Below are 21,535 nucleotides of genomic sequence, written 5' to 3' on the forward strand. Positions count from 1 at the left end.
AGTTTGTTGTTCCATTTAATTACTGCTGTTCCATTTCAGAATTGCTGTTCCATTTTACTTTCGCTAATCTGCCTTTATTGCTTTTGCGTGATAGCAGGCCTAAGGCTGTCGTGAGCCCAGCAAGACGCTGCCTAGCTCCCAGACCTATAAGTCCATGCTTTGGTTTTCTTTCTTTATCAGTTTCTAAAGGGAAGGGTTATTGTTTCCGTACCCTTGACTGATCAACTGCTTTGTGTGATTTTATCTTTTAAGTTGGTTTAGTTACAGCTTAGTGTTTGTTTCCTTTCAAATCATTAGAACGCTATACTACCGAGCATTACTTGGACAAAATAGCCTCGGATTGAGTTACTCCTTGAAAGAACAAAACGATCCCGGATTGACTTAATAATGTGGAATAATTGGTGGTGTGAGAGACCCTAGTTATCGCTCTACAGTTGGCCGCTGAACTCATTTTTTCACATGCTTGTCTTGCTTATCAGCAGTTCAGTTGTATTTGCATGGTGTTTAAGAATGATGGGGGGAGTACTTATCTCATCCCTCATTGTGTTGAAATTTTTCTATAGTGTTGGTATTTCCCCTTGCCATTGATGTCATTGGGGGAGAGAGAATTGAAATATAGAGAGTATGAAGATTAGATTAGCCTAAGAGTTCTCAAGATTAAGTTGAGGTTGACATCAATGCTAAAGAGGGAGCATGTTGGCATTGTCACATTGGGATTGATGTGAACATGCACTTAGAAGATTTTGTCTTTTGTTGATGTCAACCTAGTTTGTATCTCACCCTTTGTGATTGGCAGAAAAGTTGAAATATGATGCACAAGTACTTGATAAGTTTGATTTTTATGATGATGTCTTGATCCTTGCAGAGAACATCTTTGGAGGATTTTTCATAATTATCAGAGGCTTTTCATGGGTTTGCAAAGGTTCTAGTGGGTCAATAGGTGTTTAAATAAGTAGATGAACAAGTTATGTATGTCCTGAAGTTGAGAAGATGGTAGAATGGAGGCATTAAAGGGGTAACACAAGTCTCTAGTGGAAAACCTGCATTAGGAGAAAGGGTAACATAGGTAAAATAAAGGAAACCTACGTTAGTAACTCACTTCCTCGAGGCCTACATTACACTCTATAAGTGAGTTCTTCTAGATTCTTTGCACAACTCAATCAATTCCAAAGGCATATACCTTGGTTTTACACCTGGTAATTAGTAAAGAAATATGAGGAAGTATTATTGAAGGTGATTAAAGGCGATAACATCTCTTATTTAATGAAGATCATGGAGGATGAGGTCAAGGAGGAGAAATTTTCAAAATGTTGGACCAATTCATGAGTGTATGAACAAACACTTGTTGAGCTTGGGACTTCTTGGTAATTATTGTCTTAATCAATCCAAGACATTATATATTGGAGAATGTATTGAGAAGTTCTAGTTGATTGTGTTATTCATTGAGTGAGGATGTGAGAATAGAAGAGTATGAAAGTGCAGCAAACCATGCAAATTTTATGAAGACTTGCAGAGATAGATCAAACCTTGCAGAAGGTAGCAGAGGAATATCACAACCATCATTCTATGCAGAGAGTGAGGATGTCTTTATGTGTGTGATTATTTCTATGTTTATGTGTTATTTGTGATGCTTTGATATCCTTTTTGTTGGGTGTGGAGCCTGATTATCTTCTATATTCAAAGGTATCACCACATTGGACCCCAGTTCGAAATGGGGGCGGCAACGCCACCCGTAAAATATTCGCTGTAGGGGGGGTCCAGGGGGGGGCGGCTGCGACCTTTGGGAGCCCCCCCTTAGCAGGGGGTTTTGGGGGCGCTGCCCCAGAAGCTAAAAACAACTGTAAAATTGCCTTGTAAAAGTATAGCAATTTCTAGTCAATCTGGGCCGTTCATTAGGCAGATGATCTGACGGTAGAACTTATGTTTAGTTTAGTTTTTTTTGCCCTAGAAGGAAACCCCTCTCTTTGTATGAGGGCATTGTATTTGAGGCTGTGAAATAGACGTGTATTATGTGAGCGAGAAATAGAGAGGTGAGACTGTGAGAGAAAACAGAGGATATTACAGCGGATCTGTTGTAGGTTGTGTCTCTTCATTTTGCTGGATAATAGAAAGGAAGGACTGGCTATTCGGGGTGGACGTAGCCTAAACTGGGTGAACCATGTACATCTATGTCTCTCTTGTTTTATGCGTTTTCTGTGTTTATATTTCTGCAATATTTTATGTGTTCCATTGCTCTGTAATATATAATTTTCTAACACTTTTATGTATTTAATATTGTGAATGTTTAAAGGTTATAATCAATTGGAGAAAATTGTATTAGTACCTGTTAGGAAAAATACTGAGATGGGGGCTAAATCAGTGTTTCTAATTCACTTTGGATTTTAATTTCATATTTTGAATTTTATACACTACTATTCTTTATGCAACCAACATGTGTGTGCCACTTTAGTGAAGGAAAAAAACGTATACCCAATTTACTTATTTTTCATACTTTCCATTTGATGTTTAATTTTATCATTGCATTATGAATTTCATTAGTCATTTAGTATGCAATAAAGAGCAGATAAATCAAAATATATAAGAAAGACATTAACACATATGAACACTAGGATTTTAGATTGAAACCCAATGAGGGAGAAAACCATTGTTGTTGTCATCTCTATATTCTTTCTTATTATATAAAGAAAATATTCATTACGTATTGTACTGGTGCAAACTCTTACCAACATGCAGAAACCTACTTATAGGAGGCTACAACCTCCAGTCCTTCTGTAGCATCCATTGGAAAACAGATACAACCCCATGATCTCGTTTATTGACTCCTATCAGTAGGGAGCACCTAACACCTAAATATATTTAACAACTTTTATAGGAAGGAAGCCTTGACTCCCTTACTGAAGGCTCCAACCCTGAACACCCTTGTGGATCACATTTCATAATATTTCATACTAGATCCACCTATCTTAGAACATCAAAATGTGTAGGCCACCTTTCATCATATTTTCAAATTGGACCCACACCCAACAATATGCTCAATACCAAACAAGAATTATGAATCACCAAATATGAAATACAATCACTGAAGCATTGTAAACCAATTGAATCATTGTAACATCATCCCATTGAATACTAAATCAAACCAATCAATGAACTGAATCTTAACCAATAATTACAACTAGATCAAATAAATTCATAACCTATCCAATCAACACTAGCATATACAGATAGACATCATTGATAGACAACAATAAATAAAACATAACTCATCAACTGTCATAATCAAGAAACACTACTAACCCTAACTAGATATAACTCAGAATATATACGTGATTCTTATTAAGCATACCTACATATATACACACTCTTATCATGTGCAACACCAACATATATATATTTCAATGTACTTGAAAAATATCTTAGAATATACATGCAACTAAATAGAAACATATATGCATATGTATGTGACTATCTAGAAGCAAATCAATGTACAAATATTAAATTGTTGAATCATATCTTCGTTGCAAATCACAACTCACATTCTGCATACTTCACTATGAAAATCGCATATCATTATAATCACATTCAAAGCATACCATCATTATAACCATATATCTAGCATTATTAACTACACAACCATAAGTAGATCAAGAAAGTAGATTGTAGTCTTCACTATATTTTCATATCTATTGAATCCAAGGCATCTCCTTGCTCATAGGTGCACACCTATTCCAAATAAAATCACACATGAACACAACATTCACTTGCACACACAATACCTTGATCTCTATCTCCTTATATATCTTTTTGCTTAGCCAATACCTTAGGTAAATCCCTTGGTAATCTCGTTAGTATTTGCTGATGGGATCAAATAGACCTTTCCACGCCAATTACTATGGGAAATTACCATGGTAATGATCCTTGGTATCTAATTTTCCATGGTTCAAATTATGTACGCTACTTTCGCTCACAATACCTGATTATGTACACAAATTTTCTTCATAGCAGTTGCATATACTTTCTCAAACCTCACATTTTTCATCCATATATAATTGAACTCCCATTTCTTTTCCATATATTATGTAATGCTTATACCATAATATATGTTATCTGCATTAGTTCCACAATTATCATATTATAACCAACTTGACATTAAGTGCATCTCTATCAAAAAGGTTTCCATTAAGGACAACATATTAGCCATAATTCCAGAAATATTTGTTGGCATTATGATACAGGTGTTTTCCTTGATGGAAACTCACATAGATGATAGTTCACAGTGGAACAGGTTAACAACAAAGGATTATAGATCAGACTCTAGAGATTGAAGAAAGAGAGTGGTTTAAAAAGTATACGTTGTTTCACTTTTTCCAAGTAGTGTATACATGCGGGTTAATAGAACAAAAGGAGTGTATACGTATGCACACACTTTCACAGAAGGAAAAGTGCGTATGTGATGGAAAATCAAGGTTTTGGTCTAAGGTATTTGGTCCGAGGTATTGGTCATAAGTGGTTTTGGTCCTTGGTATTGGTCCTAAGTGGTTTTTGTCTAAGGTATTGAGAAATGCCTAAAACTATATAAGGAGGAGAGGATCAAAGGGATAGGTTTGCAAGCAATAAATATCTTATGGAGAGTGAGATCAAAAGAAAATATGCATGTTATGGGTTTTTGATGCTTTGCTTGATCTGAACTAAGGATGAACCTTAGTGGTTGATGAGGGATGAGATATAATGATGGATATGGATCATAAAACCTAAAATGAATTATCATTATGTGGTTTGATCATGGATAGTCTAGATCTAAATGCTAACGCATGATTTACACTATAAATGTTTTGATCTGGGTATGACTGAAGTTTGGAATATTTGTGATGTTTTAAGTTAGTATTTGCAGATTTGTACGCTTGTTTGCTTTGATAAAATGGTGTATACACGCTGGTTTGGCACATCGAAGTAGCATATACATTATGAAATATGATGTTTGAAGTTGCAGTTGGTTCTGGTTGTTGATGCAGAGTTCTGGGTTCTGCTTTGTGTTTTGGTGACTATGTTCTGGTGATAGTGTTCTGAATGTTCAGATTGATTGATTGTGATTTGCTTTAGTGATGATGGGTTTTTAGTGATTGGTTGTATTGCAATGGTGATTTATTTTGAGCTTCAATGTTGTTGATGGGTCTAGTATGAAAATTGGATGAAACGAGGCCTTCAGATTGTGGTGTTGTGTTATAGGAGTATCCAGTCTGAAAATTTATGAAACATGGTCCCTGGAGGAAGAGAGAAGGTCATAGCCTTCTGTAGGTTTGCGCCTACGTACTAGTAAACATATAATCTAGTATAAGAGCCAGGGGGTTGGAGCTCCCATCCTGTAACAGCTGGAAAGTGAGTGAAGGTTGAAGCCTTCTGTAGGGTAGTGCCTACGTACTAGTTAATGGATCGACTAGTACAAGAGCTAGGGAGTTGGAGCTCCATTTTAGTAGCATATGGAAAACAAGTGAAGGTTGAAGCCTTTTGTAGGCTGACACCTACGTACTAGTAAATGGATCAGCTAGTAAAAGAGCAAGGGGTTTGTAGCTCCCTTCTAGTATAAGCTAGAGAAAGAGAGAAGTTTTTAGCCTTCTGCAGGTGGCTGCCTGCGTACTGGTATGAGTCTACACTAGTACAAGATTGTAAATAGGTTTTATTATATTAAAATAAGGTAGAGACGACATCAGTAGGTGGTTTTTGTCCCACATTGGGTTTCCACCTTAAATTTTGGTGTTCATGTGTGTTGCTTATGTGTAATGGTTTATTCTATTATTACTGCATATGGTTATTGTTTATATGGTTAATAAAGTACTGATGCACTGATGAAAGATTAACATATGATGAATTAACTGAATCATAAGCTCACTAGATATACTCTAGTTGCCTTAAAGATAGTTATGTGTACATGCGAATTACCTTCATTGAAGTAGCGTATAAAAATTAGAGTATGAAAGAAAAATTTATTGATTTGACTAACATTGATTCACCCCCCCTCTCAGTATTATTTCCAACAATCTCCCCCTTTGGACTTGACAGTAACCACTATGGTGCTTGGAAACCACCCACAAACACTTACAAACACCATGTGTTCTCTCCAAACACCAAGTCTTTTCTCCAAACACCAAAGCTTGTCTCCCCCTTGACATCAAGGGAAAAGGGCTAAACTAGGATGAATGAAGTACTTCCCTTGTAGTGCCCATTGTTGTAAGTCAGATCTGTTGATATGAACCATGAAATATGCATATTGAACATGCTCCCCTTGAGCATATACTGGACTTTTTGAAGATATGCAATAAAGTACAAGGCTTTATGACTCAATAAAATATGACCTTTCCTATCACCAATGACTCTATTCTCTCATTATTACATCAACCTCCCAACATAATGGGCTTACATATTGGACCCAATTTCACATAAATTACCCATAAATGACATGACTTGACCCCAATAGCCCATACATGACTAAATTTTACAATGATTACAACATGGGTTTTTACATTACCTTTACATCAAGGAATATATATGGCATTTATAACCATAAAAAGGATCTAAAATATGAAGTATCTTTTGTATAAAAACCATGAAACTCAACAACAACCACCATGCTATATTATTTGATAGAAACAACATATATAATACAAGTATGAACCTCCTCATCGTCAAGAGTTAATAAGTAGATAGGACGCATCAATCTCTCCAATGTGACCAAATATGTAATGCTTCCAAGCATCACCAAGAAAATGTAGCAGAAGCATAAGATTGTGCAATAAAGCTCTCTCAGCACCTCATCCCCTTGACCTCATTTCATCAAGGTCATCACAATTTCTCCATATATAGGAAGATCCACAATCCTGAAGTAGCAATATCAATCTCTTGAACCAAAACAACATCATATTATCTCCAATCATCATTTAGTATATGTGTAAAATGAAGAGAACCTCCAACATCACAAACCATTAAGTAGAATAGAGTTGATCATCAACATCTTCAGTGATCTAGCAGACATATCTTCCTTATCAAGTGTATCAACTGGTATGAGGACACCATTAATAACTTCACCAAATGTGACTCAAGAATCCTTGACATAGAGACAACAACAAGTATATATTTTCAATAGTGAAAACAACAATAACCATATTTCAAGATCACCAAAAATGAAATGAACTCATCATAGTCAACATAATGCAATAAGGAGTTCTCAAGAAACCATAATGCCAAAAATGAGCCATTAGAAGCATAGCATATGATACCCCTAAACTAGTTCCAATTCTTCATCATCAAATCTGAGCGTATCTTTCTTACTATCAAGAAATGCATCAAAGAACCACAACAACAATAGCATGAGATGTGTAGCAACTCATAAACTCATCATGAAACAACATCTAGGAAACTTATGGGCATCATTAACAGTTTCAAATAAATAAACATCAAAACCAAAATGCTAATAATGAACTGATGGAAGCATATGAGAAGCTCCCCTTGAGTTTGTGCCACTCATTTATCACCATAGGAAACCATATACGACTGTCTAAGTCAAAAACTACGTATGCACGCAACTGTCTTTCATAAGAAACATGTACATAATTAAAAATTTGTTGCTTTTTATAGCCACAACTCCCCCTGAACATGTCATGTATTTTCCTATTCACATTCTCTTCATCAATGCAATGTCAGTAATATACACATCACCAAAAGAATATCAAAACAACATAGGGAACCATCATCAAGATACACATGCATAGCTCCCCTTGAGATCATACACCACTGATCCTATGGACCTGATAATCATCACCTATTATTAATGAGGTTATGTACCCCACATTTACTTCTGTAGTCACTATTAAAATAACACTTTTAAGAAAAATGGAGTGCATTAGGGACAATCTTCCCTACGACTCTCACTGATGTTCCTTCTTTATCCAAACATGCCTGCAATTTATAATCATGTTCTCAAATTTGTGGAACTTATCCCATCTTTTGCTATCCTTCCAAATGCTTAACCTACAATTACTGACCTTATGCCCAAATGAGTTACAAGTAAAATAGTATCCATGAAACCATCATTTATGCCTAGGGAATGATCTTGGCTTTGATCTCAATGATTTCCTTTCAAATGTGTGACTTTGTTCAATTTTCTTTTGAAAAACCTTATGTTGTTGTTATTTTCATTAAATGGTGAATTTGAAGCCATGTGGTTGTATCCAATGCCTGTCTTTATTATAGGAAAGCATTGTTCATTGATAATATTCTCTAGTGATTCAAATGCCTTTACCCATTTGTTGATCTTCTCAAAATATTTCCTTTGAGTCCCAACTTTAGATTCTAATTTATCACAACGTATTTCCTTTTCTTGAAGTTATTTTTCTAAGAATTTTGTTCTTTTATTGGCTGCTACTAATTGATATTTTATAAAATTCATTTCCTTGATCACACTGCTTTCTTTTGTTTCCAAATATTTGTTTGCATTCCTGAGTCTATCATTTTCTTTCAATGATTTCATTAAATTAACTTCTTCACAACAATATGATTCACTAGCTAATTGAAATTCAAGAGCCATAAGTATTTGGTAGCAAGTGTTAGAATCTGAATCTAAATCTTCCTGATCATCATATGTGCTTTGACTATCTTCATTGGAATAAAAATTGTTCTTGGCAGAAAACTTCTTTTTGGCAATTTTCTAGTCAACATCCATTCCTTTTTCTTTCTTATCAAGATTTTCTTTATATGGACATTCAGATGCATAGTGACCTACTATTCCACAAGAAAAGCATTTGAAAGGATTCTTACCTTTGAACTTACCAGTTCCCACTTGCAACTTTCTCATGAAATTTGCTTCTTCCTCATCTGAAATGTAGCTTGTATTTATCGGCTTTTATTTTTCTTTCCTTTTGCATGTGGCTTTGAAGGTCTCTTCTCTCATATCAGATGCATCCCTTTTTCTCATTTCAAAAGCTATCAAGGTACCATGCAATTTTTCCATGGTAATATTCTTTAAATCTTTCATTTCTTCAATGGCGAAGACTTTGGAATCGAACTTTGGGGTTAGTGATCTCAAAATATTCTCAACAACAGCTGTATCCTTTATTTCGTCACCAAGATATTTCATTGTGTTAACGATCTTGTCAACCCTATGGAGAAATATTGCAATACTTTTATCATCATGCATTCTAAGAGACTCGTATTGAATTATGTATGTTTGAATTTTAGCACATTTTACCTTCGTGTCACCTTCATAGCTTTGGACATCATTATCTCATATTGCCTTTCTAGTGCTCAAGTGCATGACTTTCACAAACTCTGATTCAACTAATTCTCCCAATATAGCATTTACTTCCTTTGCATTATTCTCATATTGCTTCTTTCCTACATTATTTGTGGAAATAGAGGTTGGGTATTGATATCTACCTTCAACAATTACCCATACATCAACTCTTAGTGCCTAAAAACATGCCTCATTCTGATTTTCCAAAACATAAAGTTAGTTCCATTAAACAAGGGTGGCTTGTAAGAAAATACTCCCTCTTGACTGCTCATTTTGATAGATCTCCCTTTAAGCGATCAAGCTTCTTTTGAGGGACCTACTCTAATACCAATTATTAGGAAAAATATTGAGAGGATGGGGTGGGGGGGGGCAGCGGGGTGAATTAATATTGTAATTCAATTTAACTTTTCATTTCATATTATGAATTTATGTGATATTGTTATTTATGCAACCAACATGTGTACGCAACTTCAGTGAAGGAAAATAATGTATACCTAATTTACTTATTTTCCATACTTTCCATCTAATGTTTAACTTTATCATTGCATTATTAATTTCATTAGCCATTTAGTATGCAATAAAGAGAAAATAAATCACAAGACACAAGTAACACATCAACACATATGAACACTAAGATTTTAGGTGGAAACCCAACATGGGAGAAAACCACCATTGCCATCATCCTTTTCTTCTTTCTTATTATATAAAGAAAATATTCATTACATCTTATACTTGGGCAGATTATTTCTAGCATGCAGGAACCCAACTGTAGAAGGGTACAACCTCTGCTCTTTCTCCAACACCCACTGGAAGGGAACTACAACCCCCTGATCTCATTTACTAGATCCTACTGAAAGGGCACACCTACACCCAGAAGAAATTTACCACCTACCACTGGAAGGAAGCTTCACCTCCCTTATTGAAGGCTCCAACCCTCAGTACCCTTGTGGACCATGTTTCATAATATTTGATACTAGATCCACCTGTCTCAAAACATCAAAACCTATAGGCCACCTTTCATCATATTTTCAAACTGGACCCACACACTACATTATGATCAATACAAAACCAAAATACTAAATCACCAAATACAAAATACAATCACTGAAGCACTATGAACCAACTACATTAGTGTAACATCATCCCACTAAATACTGAATAAAACCAATCATTGAACTTAATCTCAACCAACCATTGAAACTATATAAAATAATGCACAACCAATCTAATTAACACTACCAGATATAGATAGACATCATTGATAGACAACAAAAAATAGAACAAACTCATCAAATTCCATCATCAATCAACAATGCTAACCCTGACCAGATATAACTTATAATATATACATTAATTTTATTCAGCATAGCTGTGTATATATGATCTTGTCATGTGGAACACCAGTATATATATTTCAATGTACTGGAAAAACATATCTCAGAATATACATGTGACTAAAAATAAATAAATTTGCGTATGTATGTGACTATCCTGAAGAAAACCAGCATACAAGTCTTAAATCATTGAATCAGATCTTCGCTGCAAATCACAACTCACATTCTGCATACATCATTATCAAAATCACATATCACTGTAAGAATATTTAGATCATACCATCATTATAACCATAGATATAACATTATTAACTACACAACCATAAGTATATCAAGTAAGTATATTCATTAGTCTTGACTGCACTTTCATATCTCTTAGATCTAAGCCATCTACTTACTTACTGGTGCACACCTATTCCAGATCAAATCACACATGAAGAAACCATTCACTTGCACACACAACACCTTGATCTCCATCTCCTTATATAGCTTTTTCCTTAGTAAATACCTTAGGTAAATCCCTTGGTCATATCATTAGTATTTTTTGATGGCATCAAATAGATGTTGTCGCCACAATTACTATGGGAAATTACCATGGTAATTTCCCCTAGTATCTAGTTTTCCATGGTTTGGATTATGTACACTACTCTTTCTCACAAGACCTATGTATGTACACTACTCTTCTTCACAAGGGTCACATGTAATTTCTCAAACTTTACATTTGTCATCCATATGTAAGTAAACTGTCATTTCTTTTCCATATATTCTATAATGCCTATACCATAATACCTATTATGTGAATTAGTTCCTTAATCATCATATTATAACCAAGTTGACATCAAGTTCATATTTTCTAATAGGTTTCCATGAAGGAAAACATATTAGCCATAATGCCAATAGTATCATCACTATTGATTCACCCCCCCCTCTCAGTAGTGATCTAAATTTCTAACAGTTTGTTAAGATCGACTAAATATGGATCTAACTGTCTATTCATAGAAAATGTAAAATATATCCTAAAACCTCTAACTCCTAAAATAAATCTTTCCAAATAATGCATTACATATAAATGTGCAAATAATCCCTCATTCTTAAATAAATCTATATTTCAACTAGAAAATCAAATCCCTATCTTCAATTATATTGAATTAACTTAAATTAAATGAAGGGAATCCACTCCCTTAAATAAATGTGGTAAGGCCTCCTAGGTCTTATTGCCTTGAAGAAATGGTCCTTCATTAGACTCCTAAGGTAAATATAATTCATGGAATCCTATTCATGAGTCTTCTAACTTCTTCTACTGGATACACCTTCTATCTTGTTTTCTAACATTTCACAATTGCGGGTGCATCTACTACAATTTCTCCTCCACCTAGATCCTAAAATTTGGGTTGTTGTTATTCATTTACTTTTATACCATAAGTATTTTCAAAAAAATATTCCATGATGTTGAACTTATTCATTAGTTATTTCCCATTCATTTCATGTTATTGTTGATCTTCTATTGTTTTCCTCAATCTTCCAAGTTTCCATCTTTATTTTTTAATGCTCCACTTGCTCCACTAATGTACTCCTTTACAATTAATTTATTTCTATTATTGATTGAATCTTCACTTTAGCATCCACCTTCTTGGGTGGTGTCTCCATCAACATACATAACTCACCAAATTCAACTTACTCCTTTACCGATTCATGTTTCTAACTGTTATCGGGAAAACTAGTGTCCATTCAGAGCTGCTGGTCCCACTAAGATGGGTAGCTATCTTAGAAACAAACTAACTAAAGTTACTTGTGTTTTCCTTTATGAGAGATAGATGAGAGAGAAGCAGAGAGTACCAACCTCAGTCTTTTGCTAGTCTCCTTGATTGTTTCCTCTCTCCCTTGATAGAGCTTTTGCCACTCCTTTCTCACTTGTCCCACTTCAATGAACATTGTAGAGTCAAAGCAGCAAAATACCATCAAATCATAGAGATCTATAACCATAAACAATGTAGGATTAGATGTATATTACCCATACAAATGCATATACAAATACAAGATTCAGAGATATACAAGCATATGGAGGAAAACTCAAATAGCTTTATTGATAGAACTAGTAGAAGAGAGGATTACAACCAAGCTGTCTAATCCAGCATCATCCCCCCAGCATGAAATCCCTCTTCACCTCATACAAAGTAAGATCACCCAACAATACAATGTCTTCAAAGAGAAACCAACAACACTTCCTTACAAATTACAAAATTCCAGCCTTTGGATCTCTAGAATGAGGGATCCATATATAGATGTTTGCAGGAGAGTGAGTTAGCTTCTGGGATTTTGATTAGTATCGTTTCACTGATATTTCTTGGTTCAACTTGGAGATTTCATGATCTCTTACTCATCCCTGGGCAAATTCAGAGAGGCAAGTGTCATATGAGCAGTTTCTAGAAGATTCTTTGAGTTTCCACCTAGAAAACTACTTCTGCCATTTGTCTGCTCTCACTTATCACACCCTACAGAAGGGATTTTCAGTATGCATCGCACCCCCCATGTGTAACAGGTGAGATGAATCTCACCCTTAGCATGGAGTAGTCTGTATGGTCCAGCTTTGACCAGTTCTGAGTAGTTTTTCTGGGAGAACTTCTGGGAAATGATGTAATCAACTAACCTTGTTCCTTTAGGGTATGAAACAACACTTTTAGGGGTTTAGAAGCCCTTGGTTTATGGACATATGTAATTGGGGTTGCAGTGCCCAAATATGTCTATAACAATTTCCCCCTAAAGCATGAGGTCGTAAATCTTCTGATGTCGAGTGAAATGCTTTATCATGAGGATCCGAGGTTTTTCGAACTAGAAGGTGGCCTATAATAAGATACAATACAATACATTATCTTCTTAATATTTTCATGATCTAGATGAGGCAGGCATTCCCATGCTCGGCTTTTATAAATTCATTTTCATGCACATAGGACAGAGAATCGTCTATGTTGCAGATTAATGATTCTAGTAGAGCCATCATCCCTTAGCTTGGATGATTATCTATGCAGCAATGATGTACATTTGATGTCTTTATTTTCCTAAATATATCATAGCCCAGATGGATGAAACTAGATCCGGGGTCTTCAAACTCATTCAATCTTCACCCGAAGTACAAGTCGATCCATGTGAAAAGATGTTCTGATGTCGAACATGGAAAGACATCGCCTGATTATGAGCCAATGATGTAAACTGTTAATAGGCATGAGAGGAATCACTGATAATGATAATGACCCTCAAGGTACTGCAGTACAATTCACGTGGTGTAAATACATGAGTTGATGTCGAACACCACGCAAAATCTTTCGGTCGAAGGCCATTGATGTAAACCTGTTGCCGGAAGTGAGAAACTTGCCATTGAGGCATGCAAGCTTCAAAGTACTGAAAGGGTTGTTCCTAAGTCAACTTCTTGGATAATGAGTTGATGTCGACAAGAAGTGACTCGTTGTAGGAGGGCCTAAGTGAATCCCACATCTACGACATGGAACGGAGCAAATGATTTTGTGGAGGTGAAAACGATCTGATGATATAAGGTTCAGGGTGGCAGTCATGAAAGAATGGAGCATTAAGGTATTGTAGTAGATGAGGCGTTAGCTAGGTTGGTGAATTCTCTAAGCGACTTCTCTTGAACATATCGGTGACATTGAAATGGATTGGTAGCATTAACCCCAAAATGGATGGTACAGTGGACCAATGGTGATATGACTGGTGAACGGAATAACCCAACCCGACTCAATCATGGTGGCGGAGTGAAAGTGTCATGTTCAAGAGTGACCCGCTACCAATGAAGTTATTCAAGTTTTCTTCCCTTTTTCCCCAGTCATTGCTGACCAGTACCTCTTTATTTTTGTCAAGCTTGAGGAGGATAACATATGCTTGTTCTATAATTTTCCCTTTAGGCAAACCTGTCGCTATGTTTTAACAAGCCTAGCGATAGTGAAACTCATTCTTGTCTACATGGACAAGTTTGTCTCTTTGTTTTAACGAGTTTAATGACAAAGATAACTCGGTCCTTTTCAATTTTAGAGAATCTAAAAAGAGACAGAAAGGTAACTCCAGTAGTCCTTTTTCATAATATAATCCCTTAAGCCCAAAAAAGTATAAAATAATATGAAAGGGATGACTTTTCGATAGTTTTAACGAGCTGAACAAGACAAGCACTCGATCTTTTTGTGTAATGATCCCTTAGGTCCAAAAAGATTAAAATCTGGAGGAGGGATGGCACTTCCAATCGCTTTAACGAGTTGGAGAGGCCAATTGCTTGACAATCTTTTCATATTTTATGAGTCAGATGAAAAGAGCTTAAAGGAGACTCGTTTTTTGAGGAATGAGTGATGTTGTTGGATAGCAACTGATTCCAGGTAAGGTTTGGAACTTTTCAATCACGACAGTGTAAAGAAGGTGGCTAATAGAATCACTCATCGTAGTCATTCCTCAAAAGGGTAAAAAATCAAATGGAGGCATATAATCGGCTAAAAAAGAGTGGATGTGATGGTAAGAACAGGACCAAGGTTCAAAAGCTGATAATTATGCAATTGCAATGGTTATTTATTGAAGGTGGGTTCATCTTTTAATGAGCTTGAACTCTGGGGGAACATTTGCTCATTTCTAGGTTTATTTTTAAACGAGCTTGAACTTTGCATAAAACTGCTCATGCCAGTCATATAATAAGGATGTCTCATCGATAGGTTCATTTTTTAGGGAGCTTGCCCCATTCAAAACTTTACTCTGGAGCCTTTTGTATGCAAGCTAAGAAAGACCAACCTATGAGGTTAAAGGGTTGAGAGGCTACAAACTAAGAAAATAAAGGGTCATTTTTCACTCGCATGCAAAAAGGTTTGCATGCCCCCAGGTATAACGAAGTAGAGTTTCCAAGTTGTTAGAGTCGGTCTGGTCAGTCCTCCATCAGAGATCAAAACTCTTTATGCATTTCATTTTTAGGTGTCCCACTCAATTCACTCAGCTGCATTCTACTAGGGGCATGCCATGATCTGATGGAGAAGGTCATGCTAGTCATCTCCCCTCATGTCTAGCTCCTGCTGGCTTATGTCTTTGTGTCAAATAATCAAAAAGTCCATAATAGTCAAGGTCTGGTCCTTTAACAAACAAAAGTCATTTTTGGTCATTAGGTCTAGGGATTGATCAATTTGGTCTTTAAATATGTCCAGTAAAGCCATGCAAGCCAGAGTGATGCTCTTGCAAAGTAATGATCCGCAGAGTTTCACCATCATATTGATAGACTTCGACTGTTCTTCAAAACTTTGTTTCGAAGAAAAGTCAAACAGTGCTATTAGTGACAAAATTTTCAAAAGGGTCGACAGTTGATTTCTTCAGGTGCATTCATGGTTTCCATGGCCAAATGCTCTATCATGCAATCCCTGCAAAACGTGTCGAAAATTTCATCATTTGAGCCAAAATTCAGAGAAAAAGTGAAAATCAGGTTTGTTTTAAAGTCAGTGAAAAGAATGCCAAACATGACATTAGAAAGGTGGGTTTTTTGAAAAAGTAAATTTAATCATGACCTCCAAGTCTTATACACAAGTTTCCATAACAAATCAAACTCATTGTGCAATCAAGGCATAGGAAAAAACGTTGCAAGGTCGAGGAGCGAGCAATTGCGTGGTTTGGAGCAGTTTGGAGGTGATTACAGGGGCGTGGCACACACAGGCAGGGGCGCGGTGCACACATAGGGTGTAGCACACACAAAACCCACCCACAGTTCAAACTTATAACCAGCATGGCGCACACCCGGAGCACGGAACACTGGGCTTTTCGTGCAGTGCACAGAGACAAAGCACCCAGAACGTGCCAAAACTCCCTCAAATCTTTGGTGAAGTCCCTCTAATTGCAAGGTAGGCTCTCAAACTCACTTGCTCATCAAATTGGATAAAGATATGGTGGTTTTTATGCCCATGGTTGAAATGAAACAAAACTCTTAAAGCAACCATAAAAAGACACCAAGAAACCATCTTGCTAGGGTTGTGTAACAGTGTTATTGCTGCCAAGGCTTATCTTTCCCACCCTACCCCTGTTCCTTATTCCCCTATGCCATTTTTCCTACTATCACTACCCTAACACTACCAAACTCATATTCCCTTACCCCTCCTCCTATTACTCAATACAAACCCAAAAAAACCCAAACCGTACCCTATCAAAATACCCAAAACCCCCTACATATCCGCAAACAAAATTCTCCTATAACCCCTATTCCCATTTCATTACTCCCCTCCTAATACTCCCTTGTTTCATTGCCCCCCTTGGTGGAAGATTATCAAAACAACACCCAGCTTCACCATCATCAAAGCGGCAGCCTAAATATAGTTTATAAATAGCAGTCATGGCATCTGAGGTTTCATCAGAGTATGAGGTGGAGACCCACATCGATACAACTTCAGGAGAACAGGCCCCTAGGAGACATCACCAGAGTGGAAAACATGTTAGAGATGAGCCAAACACCCTCACTGAGTTGCAGGCATGCTCTCTTGCTATGTCATGTTTCCATCACCTAGCATGTTTTGAATTTTGTCAAAGGGTGGCAAATGTGAGAGTTCATCATGAGTTGGCCCGTCTCTTTGCACTTCACCTACATGGAGGTCAGTCTATCTTGGCTGGGGTCACTTTCACATTGACACCCGAAGCCATATCAGTGGCAACAGGCATACCAAATGTTGGAGAACAGTGGCATAAGAAGAAGAAGGTGGAGAGGCATCATTATGAGCCTTACATTAAGGCCAGTTGTTTGAGTTAGCTCACGAGAGTTTTGCCATTTAGATTTTTGAGAGATGAGTATGCTCTACTCATGAAATTGATCATGAAGTACTTCAGTTGTGAGGGGAGGTTTTCTCGCCTATATGCCTATCACATCAGGTTGCTCATGCACTTTACCAGAGTGCGGATGATGAACCTCCCATTTTTCATTTGCGAGAACATAGAGAGGATGAAAAATTTCATACAGTATAAGACCCCTCAGCAGTAGCTCAACAGTGTTTATCACTTTGCTCTTATCCGGATTTTGGTGGATCATCAGTTGGGATTGCAGGGCATTGCTTGGGAGGACTTCATCTCCCGTGACTTCTTCAACATTCCACAGGTAGTATCAGAGGCAAAGCATGAGATAGGTGGTCCTTCACATCAGTATGAGTGCCATGAGACTGTTACTATGCCAGTATTCATCACCTATCATAGAGGCAGTAGACATTTGTTTGCAGCGGCAAAGCGAGTGTTATCTCCACCCTGGGTGGAAGGGGCCTCGCTTCTGACATCAGCATCACAAGAGCAGGGCAAGGGTAATGAGCCAGTGCAGGAGGAAGGGCCATCAGGTGAATGAGAGACCGAATTTGTTCTCCTCCATGATGATGAGACAGATACAGAACCAACAAATGCAGAGCTTACAGAGATCATCCAGGAGCAGCAATCAGTGATTGAGGCCTTATCCCTTGACTTGGAGAGGGCCAAGTGGAACATGAAGTACCTGGAGTAGAGAAACAAATAGCTAGAGGATCGGCAGACAATTATGGAGCTGCAAAACATTCGTGAGCATCGCCAAGCTGCGCAAAGGAGAAGAGTTGAGCTCACGTCATTGGAGCAAGAGATCAATGAGGATCGGGAGGCCAATCTCAAGAGCATGAACATGCACTTGGAGAGGCTGTTGGACAAGGCTGATCAGGACCTTTCCTTGCTGAGACACATGGCTTATCATTAGAGGACACGAAATATGAGTGCAAAGGCTCGGATAAGGAGCTTGAAGGCAAAATTGAGCAAAGCAACTAAAGAGGCGAAAGAGGCAAAAGAGCAAGATCGGATTCAAATCTTGGTTGAGGCTTCCTTGGCACATCATAGCACTCCCTAGAGAACCTCCAGACCAAATTTCAAGGAATTTGGGGAAATTTTGGTCACATGACAAATTTTTGGGCAAAACACAAGTTTATTCTCCCAGTGGTGCGGTGCTAAAAATCGGGAGCTCCAAATGAGGAATGGTTTGCATTTTTGGATTCAGCATGGAAAATCATGACTACTGGTGCTCGGACAAGAAATTTGGGCAAGATATGAGTCTCCAAAAGGTCAAAAACACCCAAAAAATGGCCTCTCTGCCCCTTTTTTGACACACAGGAAGCAGTCTTGGGAGAATGGAGATTTGGAGGGGCAAATGAGCACCAAATTCAAAAATTCCAGTGGGGTTAGAAAGTAGACAGGACAAGATTTCCAACAAGCCCACTTGGGCACATTTTGGACACCTGAAAATTCCCCAAAATAGGCCCCAAAGTAGCACAACGCACAGAGAAAATGGCACGGCGCACAAAGGAAAAATTGCCAAATTTGCTTCCGTTTCGCGAATTTTCGATTCGCGACTTCTCCAAGTGGGCCCACTCATCTACACTTCGATTTTTTGGCACCAAAGGCAGCATTTAAAGCATTTTCTTTCCAGATGGACTTCTATCCAAGTGGTGAAGGAAGGCAAACGGTCACCCAAGCCAAATGTCATGTTTGTAGCGCTGCACTTGTAGCTGATGGTTGGCTCTTCATCTCCATTTATTAATGATTCGAGTAACTCCCCAACCCTTGGGTGTTCTATCTCTTAATGGCACATTCTATATATTGTATGTAAGCTATTTGCAAAGGGTTGGTTGGCTTGTAACTTCTGGGAGACTGTGGGAAAGAAACTCTGTTTCTTCACTGTATATTTTTGACAGAGAATTAATGAAAGGCAGCGGCTCTATTTCATGAGATTCTTGTGGTTGTGAGTGTAGAAAATGTATCTCTTATGTTTTCTTATGTATTTTGTTATGTTTCATAATTCAATTCATGTTTATTTCTAGTGAAATTTTCTGAGTGAGATTAGGTAGAATTCAATTTTATTGCTCTGCCTGTGGGAAAATTTCATGTTCAGTGTTCTTCTTCTGTTGAAAAGGATTCATGTTCCAATGCCCTTTTCATACTCCTCAGAAATCTCTCCATTCCACGTTATTCCAAACAAAATTGCTACACTTTCCGCCTGCCTTGCCTCACGAAGTAATCTGTGCCTTTGTATTAAATTCTCTGTTCTTTGCTGATCGTTGGTCCCATAACATCCCATAAGCTTAGTCATTCATAAAAATTGTTTCTTGTATCCATATTCACTTACTAGCTTAAGATCAATATTTCACTGTAAGTCATCTCAGACCGTTTCGTTTATCTATTCACTGAGCGTGACTCGGAGAGAGCCCTCTCCTGTTCTGGTAGGGCTAGCTACAAGACTGAGCTTGGTTTGTGGTTACCCTGAATTTTGCCTTCCTTCAGCCTAGGGTAGATTTAGGTGCTAACATAGTGCCGACCATACTGGGGAAGAAAATGGTTTTCTTGAAGATTGTTTTGCCCCAGTACATATCTCAAGTTCAAATCTGATTATTGATGGTGAACAACGATCAGACATAAGAAGACGGTTGAAATCATTCACCTGGCGACTCCTTTCACTAAAGAATCCAACAACTGGTGCTTCATGGTGACTGCACTGCAGAGGGATCAGTAGCTTTGAGATTTTTTTTAAAATGGAGCAGATTGCAAGAAGATACACTCCCATGAGCCGAGATCACATCCCAGGTTTTCCAAATAAAATTCCGAAGGTAGATTGGTCAAGGAATTTGCCTACGTTTAAAGATGATGGTAAGAAGGACGTTGCTTTACATCTAATTAAATTTCACATGCATATTCGCAAGTTGAAGGTTGATTTTCCTAAAGATTGCTTGATGAAGATATTCCTGGCCACTCTAGAAGGTGAAGCCCAATCTTGGTATGAAAGCTTGCCGCCTACTTGTATTTTCTGTTTAAAGGATTTTCATGCCCTGTTCATTGAAAGATATCAAGAATCTTATCCATCATTAAATCTAGTTCATGACTGTTGCAAACATGCTTCTACTTTTATTGAAAGCCTTGAAAAATACTATGAGGATGATAATTTTATGGATGATGAGATCATGGAAGCCCTGGATGAAAATCCCTTTTAGCAGTGTAAAGGAAATCATGAAAATTTGCAACATGATCAAGATTGTAGTACGGTGGAAGAGGAAAGGATTTTGCATCTTGACAGTCAACAAGAATTACATGAAATGGATCAGCAGTATGAGGAATATTTATATACACCTTCACTTGAAATTAATGAAGACAATCATTGTTTGAGCGAAAGGAAATAAAAGGTCTTATCTCCTTTGTATCAAGACGAGATAGGTCAACTCTTGCATGGTTATGTTCCAGCTCAAGCTAAAGCAGATTTGCAGTGCACACATGGTCAAGAAAGTGTTGGTGAAACTTCTTCCTCTTTTGAAAAGGATGACAGTCCGGTGAACAACTTTATAGATTAGCAGGTTGAAGAATTCCATATGGCTGAAAGTGATGAAAGAAAAAGTGTCATTTCACATCTATCCATAGAAGAAGAGAACATGCAGGGAAGTCAAGTTCTACTTTCAGAATGTGATAACGTTAAGTCAACCCTTTCAGATCCAGATTCGGATTATGGTGACCAAGAAAACCTTGTACTAAGTCCCATGAAAGAGAACTCTACTGCTGAAATCATCTGGGATGAAGAAGACAGAGTTTTGGATCCAAATGTTCTCATGTCATCAGAACACAGTCTTCATGAAGAGGTAATCCAGTCAGCTCATGAACAGCAAGATGAGAATTTTGTTCAAGTAAGTGAAAAAGGTTCCTTGGATGAATTGTTGGTAGATGATAGAAATGTCATGCTTGGGTTTCAAGAATCATTCGAAGTTTCTTTTCTCATGATTGATGAATGCAAAGACAATCTAGCTGTCATATCATATGAAGGTGACCTACAATACATTCAGGCTACCGAAGAGCAAAACATTCAGGATTGTCTTTCAGATTCTTCCTCATATGTTTCATGTTTTGAAGTGTTCTTTGAAGAGGAAAT

This window comes from Pinus tabuliformis, chromosome 8 (assembly GCF_031772625.1).
Source record: "Pinus tabuliformis cultivar Carrire ecotype Pingquan chromosome 8, CPIR1, whole genome shotgun sequence".
NCBI classification, from domain to species: domain Eukaryota; kingdom Viridiplantae; phylum Streptophyta; class Pinopsida; order Pinales; family Pinaceae; genus Pinus; species Pinus tabuliformis.